This window comes from Mus musculus, chromosome 14 (assembly GCF_000001635.26).
Source record: "Mus musculus strain C57BL/6J chromosome 14, GRCm38.p6 C57BL/6J".
NCBI lineage: Eukaryota > Metazoa > Chordata > Mammalia > Rodentia > Muridae > Mus > Mus musculus.
Genome location: NC_000080.6, coordinates 113,311,980 through 113,324,686, shown reverse-complemented (window position 1 = coordinate 113,324,686; position 12,707 = coordinate 113,311,980). Strand labels below are relative to the sequence as shown.

The 12,707-nt window shown below is 38.1% G+C and overlaps 1 pseudogene; it reads right to left on the bottom strand.

The window, feature by feature from the left end:
- Tpm3-rs7 (tropomyosin 3, related sequence 7) lies at positions 7,967-10,086 on the bottom strand (annotated as a pseudogene).

The window sequence follows — 12,707 nt, the reverse complement described above, 5'->3', positions numbered from 1 at the left end:
TGCATATATCCTCTAGTCAAAACACCAAACACCAAAACAATAACAACAACAAAGTCAATTAAAAATTAGGGAATGGATCTAAACAGAAAGTCTACAAAGATGAAGTGTAAATAGCTGATGTATGATTTTAAATATATATATATTCATCATTACTAGTCATTAGGAAAATGCAAATTAAAATTATTTCATTATACCCTGTGAGAGAGGCTGAAATTTAAATTAAAAAAAAAAACTAAGTAAAGAATAGAAAAGAGAGAGAGAGAGAAAGCAATAAGAAGTGGAGGAAAGGGAGCCATGACTCACTGCAGGTAGGAGTGTCAACTAGTGTAGTCCTGCAAATGAGGGTGCAGCTTCCTGTAAAAGCTAGCACGAAAGCACTAACCTATGAGATGATCCAGTGATATGGTTTACAGTGGTATTTTGAAAAGATTCTGTATGCGACCTTGGAACTACTTCCTCTTCTCTAAATTTTTGTTACTCTGTTATTCACAGCAGTAGAGAAACTAGTTGTTCACTAGTTTATGAATGGATTAAGAAAGTGCCATACACATATCCAGTAGAATGTTATTTAGTGAAAAGAACAAAATGGAAATACCAGATAAATTGATGGAGTTTAAAAATATATTTATGAATGAGGCAACCCAAAGTATTTTAACTTGAAGAGATGGTGTATATTGTCAAAGGCTCTTTCAGCATCTAATGAGAAAATCATGTATTTTTTCCCTTTATTGGTAAAGCCAAATAGCAAGGCCTACATTAGTGTTCTGTTCCACTCGTTCACCATTCATATACTCATTACACAACGAGTTGCCTCCACATCTTGTTAATTAAATTGCAGTGGATACAGTTGTAAAAATATCTTGGAAAAAAATCCTGATTTCAATTACTTGAGAGCATTATCCATAAGTGGGATTTCTGTATCACCAGCTGTTAAATATTTTGAGGAACCATTTTGAAGAGCACCATTCTATTTCCTATTTATTATAAAAACTGCATTAAGCTGAAGAAAAATACTCAGGACTAGGGTTTAAATACTGCATGAGTCCACTTAAGTGAGATCCAAAATCATCAAACAGAATTGCATGGTGGTTTTCAGAGACTCAAGAGAGGACAAAATGGAAATTTGTTCTTCAAAAATTATAAACTGTCCATAATCCATGATGACTAAATTCAAGAGACCCATGGATGCGCTTGGGAGTGTAGTTATCAATGTTTTTTTAACACTCTAAACTCTATTTAGTGTTGATCTGAGGAGAATCACTGTCAGCTTAGCAACAGGAAAAGAACAAAGAGCAAATTGTTGAAGAGAATTATAAAATAATTCCTTACCAACTCGAATCTATTCAGAGCAGCTCCCATTCAAAGGCAGAATTTACCTGTTGTACGGCCTTCTGTGATACAGCTCTGAAAGGTCAGAATGCTGAGAGGTTCGAACTTTTCTGACTGAAGGTCCTAGTCTCTGAGTTAGTCAGGCTAGCTGATGGTAGAGACATTGAAGGCTTCTAGAAGATAGTCAATTAACATCTTTAGGTTTCCTTCCAGTAAACTTCGTTTCTGAGAGAAGGATAGCAGAACTACATAATAAAGAGCACACCACACTTTTGAGACAAGATTTAGTCCTGCAGTTTAAAGCTCAGAACCAGGTGCTTTAGAACTGTCATCTTAGCTGAGAGCAACATGAGGAATTGCCTTTAGTGAGAAGATTCTTAGCACTTCAGAGTCTCTATTTGGAGCAGCTCCCATTCAAAGGCTCTATGCCCCATCTCAAGGCAGAGAAGTTGTCATGGGCCACTCCAGTGTCGCAGCCCCAGTGGATTGATTAAATTGGCTTCTGCACTGTTCCTCAAACCTTGTTTCTGGTCAACGCTCCTTTTCTCGCCTTCCAATAAATTGCATGCAAACATGCCTCTCAGACTCCTACACCCACCCCCACCCCCTTGGAAAGCTGACCTAAGACAATTAAGTTTATATATAATTAGCTGTGTTACATAATTTGGTTAGTTTTAACTCAGAAGCCTCATTACATACAATCAGGGCAAATTGCAACTTAGCATTTTCCTTTGCCAGAGGCTTTTTATGAGAAAAAGGTTGTTGAGACTATCTTTAGTGCTTTGAGTCTTATGCTAATCATATGGCATTTGTCCTTTGTTCCTACTTACACAATTAATAAACTTTTTTTTTTCAGATATTTCCTAGTCTTTGATTTTCTTCTGACTCCATACTTTACTTTCAATTGGTAGTTCCAAATGGTCAATGAAGATTGGAGTTTTATCGCAGAGTATTCTGTGGCTAAAATTTTTCTTTTTCTCTCTTTCCCAGATAAAACAAAGCTTGATCTCTAATAGATTAATAACCATTCTTCCTGGAATTCATACTATAGCATGCTGTGGATTTATGAAAAGTGGTTATTGAAAAGTACCTAGCAGATTAGATTTTAATTACAAACAAAAGAGTAAATGAAGTTCTTTGACTCTGCTCAGTGAATTTGTTATTCCTTTGGTTATAGCCAAGTCATAACTTACTATTAGAAGGGCAGTTCTTTGATGTTTATTTCATGATTATTTTTTTAGTTTAGTTTTGCTTTTCTATATACTAATGCAAAGTATCTTTGAAAACATTATGACAATTCATTTTCTAAGACTCAAAAAATGTGCATTTAAAATTTTGTTTAATATTAATGGATTTATTTTTCATATCTATGAAATACGCTATTTAGAATGGTTCAATGTTACTATTTCTAAAATATTTAATTTTTCATAATTTCCCTTTATACATGAAATGTATTACCCATTTTCTGTCTAAAAAGAGCTAAAAATAAAATATAATATTCTCACATTTTGACAATCTGACTAACTACTTAAAGCCTGACTCTGGGAACTTTTAATATCTTAAACGTTTCTAATGACTCGAGGCAGCATATTAATGACCATTCTTGTGCTATAAAATTAACTACTTAACAACAGAATGAAGGAGATATATACCCATGCAAGTATGCCCTGTTTTCAAAGGACACACTAGATGCAGAAACTTTCCTGTCACTCCTATTTCGTGACATGCGTGAATCTGAGCATTTGCCCACTTCTTGCAGTGTGTTTTCTTCTCTGTGCTTATGCCATTACCAAATACCTCTTCTTACCAAATGCCTCTTCTTACCAAATACCTCTTCTTACCAAATGCCTCTTCTTTACCACCGTCACGCCACTCACCATCGCATTACAACTTGTAACTGAGTTTTCCTAATCACCAGGTTGAGAGCATATTTCTAAATCCCTTATTGATTTTCTATTGAAACTTAAAAAGAAATCTTATGGAGAATACAAATGTCTTTTATTAATATTCTGTATATTTCTTCTATGAAATCATTTTGTTCTTCATATTCTTTCATTCATATTTAAAAGTTAAAAAAACAATGAAAATTCATGTAATGCGCCCACATTGTAAAGAAGTGCAAAGTGATACAGTGATTTATCCTCCAACCTCACTCAGTCTGAACTCCTAAAGCAAAGTTAGGGTTTGCATATTGGGCTAGAGATAAACATGGCTAAGTAGTACCTAGTATAGTTGTGATCACACTCTACTGATGTATATTTGCCTCTTTTCTTTTGTTTGTTGTTTGTTTTTAGTTTTTGTTTGTTTGTTTTTTGTTTTTCGAGACAGGGTTTCTCTGTGTATCCCTGACTGTCCTGAAACACACTCTGTAAACCAGGCTGGCCTCAAACTTGCAACATCACTGCCTGGCATATTTGCCTCTTTTTAAAAGTGGTCTAAGGAGCTGAAATTGTCTTCCAGAAGACTTTAGGCTTTCTCTTCTCCCAATATGAAAATTTTATGGAATACCAGTCTCTTCGGGTCCACAGTGAGGTACGCGTGTCTCTTTTTAAAAATATCTTCATTCTGCCTAGCTCATTATTATTTTTCCACCTTCTGCTCCATCACCCTAGTTTTGAACAGTCTGAAACAGTCACCATGAACAGAATGCACGTGGGAACCAAGGTTAGAGTGCATCTAGTTAGTGGCATGTAGCTGTACTTGAGAATCATTTCATCACAATCTCTGAGTCTTAATAACATCAGGCAAGAAGCAAATGCATCTTCTTAGGTTGTCACAGTGTCTCTCAGTGACACTTGGGCTGGCTTCAAATTCCTGCTTCTGCCTCCAAGTACTAGAATTAAACATAAATGATTCCAAGTCTAGGGTTACTTCATTTCAGTTCAGACTCCCTGTCCCTTTAAATATTTAAATGATACTGCAGGAGACATCACTAATCAGGCAGCTGGTGGTTTGTGCTCTACTCTCTGTCAACTGTCTGAACTTTGTCACTGTTGCCTTAATCTGACCCCATATTAGGGCTTGAGTAAGTGACAGATATCAAGAACTTTGTATTAATGGACCTACTATGGATACTTTAAATAATTAAATATACAAGAAGAAGAATGTCTGAGTCCTTTTCTGTTTATCTGGTGAGAAATGTCCTAGCATTTTATAAACTTATTCTTTAGGCTTTATGAGAAGCAGTACATTGTATTGAGTCAGAAACTTTTCTAGCACTTGTTACAAATGGCATTCTTCTTTAAATCAGTTTTTAAAGTCATCAAACAAACAATGGCATTTAATTATAATATTTTATAGATAACAATTATTTTTTTTCTTAATCATCTAACTCTGCCAGTACCTGCTGCCCAAATTCCCCATCACCTTCTCTCTGTCCAGCTTTCTTTCTAATCCACTCCCTTCTACTTCCATAGGTGCTTCATTATCTTTCATTGTTCTATAGCCTACAAAATGGATAATAACTTTTGTGATGAACAGTCATTTTTCCTTTTAATACTATATTTCTAAAAATGCACTTTTTGAAAGTGGCAATTAACATCAGCCACAAGAGCAACCTCACAACAAAAATAGCCTCTATTAATTAGAATACATAAATTTAGAAGGCCTTTCCATTAAGTTTTCTATCCTTGTTAATTCAAGTGGAAAAAACTCCCCCTCATTTACTTTAAAACTCATTAGTGTTTTACTTCATGTTCTTCGTTCTGTGCATGTGGCTCAGAATGAGGTGTGTGGCAGATCAATTGCTCAGTACCTGCTGCTAGTTGTGATTAAGAGACAGACAGTGTTCACAGGAAAGTGTCTTATAATTACAACAAAAAGAGGTAATCAACACAAGCATTGTCTTTTCATACCTTAAATAGAGACAGAGAGAGAAAAAATTAAACTACAACTGTTCCTTAAACATCACAACTCATTTAACAGAAGTCCTTTTCATGAAGTATTAACCACCCGTTGTGATGCTCTTATAGCAAACGTCGTCGTAACGTGCTTCTAAAGAAATCATTTGATACTTTAAAGTTTTGCATCTTTCTGGAAAAAAATATACCAGAATAAGTAAGAGATGTTTATCAACAGATGAGTTATTTCTTAACCATCAGAATATTAGTAAGTTCCATAATCTTTCAGTGTCAAAATTTTAAGGTTGCTCTTCTATCCATACAATTCCCAAATCTCCATAAACAAAGTTTGAAAGCAAATCACACTGAGCACTTAAACACAAGTATTTCCTAAAAATAAAAGAAAATTGATTTCAAAATTACTTAAGTATATTTTAAAAATATGCAGTAAAGAGAAGAAACATGGAATAAAACGGAATTCCTAAACCACTCTTCACTTTAATAGCATTTTACATTTTTATTCTTAAGAGTTTTCAGAGATACATGCTTTCAACTATTCCATTTTATTTGAGAAGTATAGATAGAAGTCTGGTAATCAGCAACAAATACTTAAGAGACTCATTTGCATAACATTAAATCCATGTCTTTGATATAGATAATTATCATTTTAAGCTCAATATGCAGAGGTGGATTGGTTTGGATTTTTGGTTTGTATACTTTAAAAAGAGAAAATGGTGACAAAAACTTAGTAAGTCAATAAGTGCAAGTCATCGAGGTGCCACAGTGGAAAAAATCTAAAGAAAGAGCTTTTGTGCAGTTTATAATTAAAGATTCTTCCTAGGAAAAGCAATAGAGACATTATTACAGAATTCTACTCCATTTACTGTCACCTAAATGAAACTCTGTGAAACTATTACTTCCAATATTTGATCCTCAATTTCCTGTGCATTTAGTCACAAACATGTAAAGTCTGATATTATTTCTTGATATATTAAATTTTTTATAAAAAATTGGTGTGCGTGGGCATGCGTGCATGTGTGTGTGTGTGTGTGTGTGTGTGTGTGTGTGTGTGTGTGTATGTGTGATTTCTTGCCTCAGTACATATCAACTGCATGATTTCCTGAAACTGTCATCTAAAACTTCCAGTATATGGACTGCCTTACAGATACACCATAGACATATAAAGCATTAGAAATCATACAGATTTTTTTCTAAGCAATGAGCACTTTTTATTATTATTACTGCGGCAATTATAATATTTCTGTCAAGAAGCTGCAAGAAAAAAGAGCTGACTGTTATATTTCCTACGTTTGCCTAAAGTTAAGAATTTCAACTTAAGTTCTCTGTCTACTTGAGTTCCACTTGCCAACATCCATTTTGTGGGTTCTGACCTAAAGATGCTCACCTTTCTATTGCAAAGGAGAGGCTTAAATTTCAGTCTCACTAATAGTGTGATTCACACATTAAAGAAGCACCCAATTGCTATTGAAATGCCATGTAAGAGTCAAATTTTTTTAAAGCACAGATATTGTAATTCACTAAGATATTGGAAACAATACAAAACATTTTAAATTTATAGGCAATAGTGTTTTCTTGGGAAGGTTATTTTTCTGATACCATGCTGCTTCTGGAATAATTTTGATTAAAAGTTTATATGAATGTTATGACTAAAGAAAAGATATTTGTTTTCCCTATTTTTGGCTATACTATAATTATATGCATATATACACATATATGTCATATATAGTGGATAACAGAAATTGGAAATTCTGCTGACTCATTTATCAAGAAATGTTTGTTTCATGATATAATAGATGAATTTCCAATCAACATTAGCAATACAAAACAAAAGCTAAATAAGAAATAATTTTTAACCTGCTTTATCTAAAAAGAATTTGTAAACAAAATTTATGCATTGCCACAAATGTTATTCATTAATGCCTGTGTTGAAAGATCAACACCAATATCCTTGTATACACAGATCTCCAGTGTGAGAAGAAATGTTAAGCCCGAAGGATTGTCTTTCCAAAAGGAAAGACATAAAACCTGCTGTCTATCCAGGAATCTTGGAGTTGGACTTGATTAAGAGCCTTGTGATCTGTGGTATCTGTTGAGCCAGGCCATATCAAGCCCCTAAACAAAGCTTGGAGGGGCTAATAATCTATATTACTCTCCCAGACAGGGGCTTCTCAAGTTCCCTCAGCCATTACTGGAGATACAAAGTAGTCTAAATGACCTCTATGCTATCTACATGGCTAAGATTAGCATAGATCCTTCCTTAGGCCCTTAAGATAAGGCAGGTAGCTTATCTCTAGAACCCAGCTTCTTGGTAAGAATTCACTTGTGTTTTGAATTGACTTCTCATGTAACTATGCTTTCTTGTGCACCGGGATTGTATTATACCACTAAACATATCTCAAAAAACTATTGTGGTGACATACTATTATGGTGATAGCAAACCCCTGATATTAGCTCCCTAGAAACTTACTACAGGTTGACAAAGTCACCTTGAGGTAAGTTTTTATTGTCACCTCTTCATAGTACATTTCCCTGACTGTGGTGACCACATGAAAGGTCCCTCTCAGCTGTGTTCAGAAATATCAATATCAGTAAGTTGAGGAATATCCAGCTTGAAAAATCAGCATAAATTTAAACAAATTTGATCTTCATTTTAAGGTATTTCTTGTGTGAGAATCTCAATGTACATGTAGACACAATATTAATCTCTGATGAGACTGGCTGAAACTGAGTCTGCAACAGAACATCTTCTTCTTGACTTTATTTTTTTTTTTTTTTTTTTTTTTTGATCGTGGAGGGACTGGTTCTTTATTTCAAAATGTCACTTATCGATATTCAGTATCAAAACAGTTGCTCTGCGGGGTTCTCTTTCTCCAGTCGGTCGGTCGGAGGAGAGTACAAACAAGCCAGGAATCTGCAGGGTGCCCACCTAACAGGCCGAGAAGAAACCACCTGAACATGGCAATTGGGTGGGGACACTTGAAAGATCAGCACACCACTAGCTCACAGACTGCAAAGAATTCTCAGAGCCAATGGCTTGGCCAAGCTAACCCAACCCCCCAAAAACAAAATTTCAAAATAATATAAAATTTAAAAAGTTTTTTTTTTTTGTTTTTTGTTTTTTTACACATAAGCTATTCAAGATTTCTCCAGCACTGACTGATACAAAGCACAATGAGATGGCACTTTAGAGACCGCAGCTTCAGGAGAGGGCGATGAGATGATGTTCATGTGGCTAAATCAGTGGCACAAACATAATTTTCCTTTCTCTGTCTCCCTTGGGGGCAGGTGACCTCTAAGGGGTCTCCACAACACTAAGGGGCGGCATGATCCATCTTTGAGCAGTTAGGAAAGGGGTAGAGCTGCGACAAGTTTGGGCTCAGGGCTGGGGCTGAACGGTAGCACGCTTGCCTAACTAACATGCATGAGGCCCTGGGAGGTGGGGCTGTCTCAGACGTCTCATTGTCTTATTTGGTCACATCTGATGGAAAAAGTAAAAAATAAAAATAAGTGTAAAATTGTTCAAAGACACCAAAGCTGAAAACCTTCACAGCCCGGAACAGTTTTTGTTTTTGGCTAACTTCCTAGAATCCCCCTGTTGTTTGGCTAAGAGTTGGTGCAGAGCACTGAGGTCTCCCACAGTGGAGCCTGCCTGGGCTCTGCTGGCTCTCAGGAAGGCAGGCCCAATCCTGGGTTTCTCCTCCATGGCGAGACAGTATCCATTAGGCTAAAATGTGCTGCTCCAAGCGGCAGAAGTGCTTGGAATGTTAAAAATGGTTGCTAAGACAGAAAGTAATCACAATGTGCGTATCATAACTGCATCGAAGACACTGCGTTGTGCTCACATTCCCTTAAATATTGTTCCCAAAGGTGTTCAGCCCCTCCAACTGGAACTCTGGGAAAAGGCTGACACAGTTTTGTGAAAAAGACAAGAGGGGTAAAAGGGGGTGGCAGGAGGGAAAGCAGCCTTCAGTTAAAAAGATCAGCCCTCAGTTTCAAGGTCAGCTTCAGGGAGGCTGGCCTCTGGCGGAGTCAAGGTCAGAGGGAGGAATGGCCGCGGGGCAGGGATGGGGGAGGTCTACATCTCGTTCAGGTCCAGCAGGGTCTGGTCCAGCATCCTTTGTGTACAGAGATGCTCCTCTTTGGTGCACTTCAGTTTATCTTCCAGGTCATCAATGGTCTTCTCCAGCTTGGCTACCGATCTTTCAGCAAACTCAGCACGGGTCTCTGCCTCCTTGAGTTTATCAGTAAGAATCTTTATTTCTTCTTCATACTTGTCTTCTTTTTGAGAGTACTTTTCTTCAGCAGCACTCAGACACTTCAGGTTCTGGTCCATCAGTCTGATCTGTTCATCCATCTCTCGGCAACGGGACTCTGCCAGCTCAGCACGTTCCTCCGTGCGTTCCAAGTCTCCTTCAATAATCACCAACTTACGAGCCACCTCTTCATACTTCCTATCGGCCTCTTCTGCAATGTGCTTTGCTTCCTTTAGCTGGATTTCCTGGAGTTCCATCTTTTCTTCATCTTTTAGAGCCCGATTTTCAATCACCTTCATACCTCTCTCACTCTCATCAGCAGCCTTCTCTGCTTCCTCCAGCTTCTGCAAAGCAGTGGCAAGGCGCTCCTGCGCACGGTCCAGCTCCTCTTCAACCAGCTGGATCCTGCGGTTCAAGGAGGCCACCTCAGCTTCAGCCTGCTTCCGGGCCCGCCTTTCTCCCTCCACTTCCTGCTGGAGGCGCTCGGCCCTTTCCTCTGCATCATCAGCTTGCTGCTGCAGAACCTGGATCTTGCGCTTTACCGCCTCGATGGTGGTGGTCCCGGCCATGGTGCCTACAAGCTGCTTCTGGAAATCAGGTTCCTACCTCCTCCGCTCGGCGTTGTAGCCGCTTTTCCTCTTCTTGACTTTATAACTTCATAGAATGTGTAGGATGTGAGTTCTGGATTCATTATTCCATTTCATTTATAGACCAAGGTATAGTATTTACAATTAATGCAAAAATCAATTTTATAATGAATGTTTTTCTTAAGCTGTATTTTTTCTATGTAAACAAATTTTTGACAATTTCTAAGAGACAGAAAGGACATCAGCGAAAAGAAATAATCAGTGTATAAGTAATTTAATGTCAAGCATTTGTTTGAATTAAGTTAACAGAGAACATTATGGTGAGTGAAATGCATTATTCTTTTAGGTCAATACAACATACTATAACTTCTACCATTTCTTGTTGGAAACAAAATAAAAGGGGGGGGGGCTGGGGAAGAACGGAAGGAAAAGATGCCCACACCCTGCCAGAGTTTCCCTATTCTCTGGTCAGCCAGGCATGGGAGGGCTGCTATCTACCCTATCCACTCATCCACTCATCCCTGGGTGGGCATTCCTCTATCCCACTCTTCAGGGGGTGGTCAAGGGGCAGCCCTGCCTGGGGATGCCCCCGGAGCTACTTTGCTAAAGCCACCAGGTTTGTGGAGAGCCGTGCCGTAAGCAATCGCGTGCGTGCAGTGAGCAATCACCATTATAAGATGGCGCTGGCTTCCACTACGCCTAACTAGTAAACAAGCCTTATGCGCAAGTGCAAGAGTGAACTCACACCTAGTCACTGCCCATCTCACAGCGTAGTAATGGGGTGATGGGCAAGCAACTAATCAGGAGCTGTCATGCCACATCAGGTGCTGAAACGTCACGCTGCGGGCTATATAAGCAGAGCCATTTTCCCAGTTTGGGGTTTTCCCTCCTGATAAGTAAGCAATAAAAGCTTTGCCACAGAAGATTCCAGTTGTTTGGAGTGTGTTCTTGCCGGCTTGGACAAAAGCTCGGGATACATAGCCAACCATTGGACTGAGCATGGGGATCCCCAATAAAGAAGTTAGAAAAGAATGAAAGAGGTAAAGGGTTTGCAACCCCTTAGGAAGAACAACAGTATCAACCAACGAGACCCAACCCCCTAGAGCTCCCAGGGACTAAACCACCAACCAAAGAGTACATATGGAGGGACTCATGGAAATGTAACAGAGGATGGCCTTGTAGGGCATCAATGGAGGAGAAAACCATGGTCCTGTGTCCAGGAGACACCATATTAGGTTCCTGTCAGCAAGCACTTCTTAGCATCAGCAGTAGTGTGGGAGGTTGGTGTCTGCAGATAGGGTGTATTCCCAGGTGGAACAGTCTCTGGATGGCCTTTCCTTCAGTCTCTGCTCCACTCGTTATCTCTGCACTTCCTTTAGGCAGAAGCAGTTCTGTGCTAATATTTTTGAGATGGGTGGGTGGCCCCATCCCTCAACCAGGGGCCATGCCTAACCTCTATGATATGGTCTCTACAGGTTCTCTCTCCCCTTTTCGGGGTATTTCTGCTAATGTCATCCCCTTTGAGTCCTAGGAGCCTTTTACTTTCCTGGCATCTGGAACTTTCTGGTGGCTATACATTGTCTGGAACACTGAAGTAGCAGGAAGGAGGATGAGGTGACGGGTAGAAAAAAGAAGTTTTTAAAAAGTTGCGGCCATGAGATGTTTCCTGTTTATCATCCTATAATCCTTTTTTTGAGTTATTTCAGCAGTTTTCCATTGTCAGTGGTGAATGCATAAACTAAAAACTAATTTGATGTATCTAATGTGCATCCTAACTATTCCATTGCATCATGGTCTCTGAGCTCTAGGTTTTTCAATGAATTGATAACAAATTCTATTATAGACAGATTCAATTCGATAAGTAAAGACAAAAGCTGGCATCTGAGACAAAAATTGTCCTCCTAGTCAAAATCACCATTCAGCAGCTTACGTCAAAGAGCTGTATCCATCGATGATCCTGCTATGTTTGACAAGTGCTTTATTTGAAAATAGATTTAGCAGTATTTTCCTATAACTTAAACATTAGATTAAAATAAATTAATTTGCCCTTTCAAAATAATCAGGAATTATCATTTCCATGGCATTTAAAAAGGATTCTCAGGATAATTAGCCACAATAAAAACATTTGTATTGCTGTCAATATCAGAAAAAAAAAACACTACAAGGATCTAAGAAGAAACACATTCATGGCACAATCCTAGAAGATTCTGCTCCTTCAACTTTTACATTTAGAAATCATGCAATAAAAATAATGTAGATTTACTTATATATTTTAATTTTATGATGCATATGAATATTTTGCCTTCATGTATGTCTGTATACCATGTGTTTTTGTGTGGTTCCCACAAAAGCCAGAAGAGGACATCAGATTCACTGAAACTGTAGTTACAGACTATTCTGGGTCACCAAACAGGTGCTGGGAATTGAATCCAGATCTAGAAAAGCAACAAGTGCTTTCAACTTTTGAGTCATATCTCTAGACCTTAATGTTGATTGATATATCTATGAACTGCTAATCTATATGTTGAAGCTCCTGTTTGAGTCATTCCATATAAACTCCTGTCACAGACTCAAGACAATAGCAGCCTCCCTGTGTCACTTGCAACAAATACCTCATGCCAACTACTACAGCTCAAACATTTATAGAAATCCTATTATTGAAACAAAATAAAAAAACA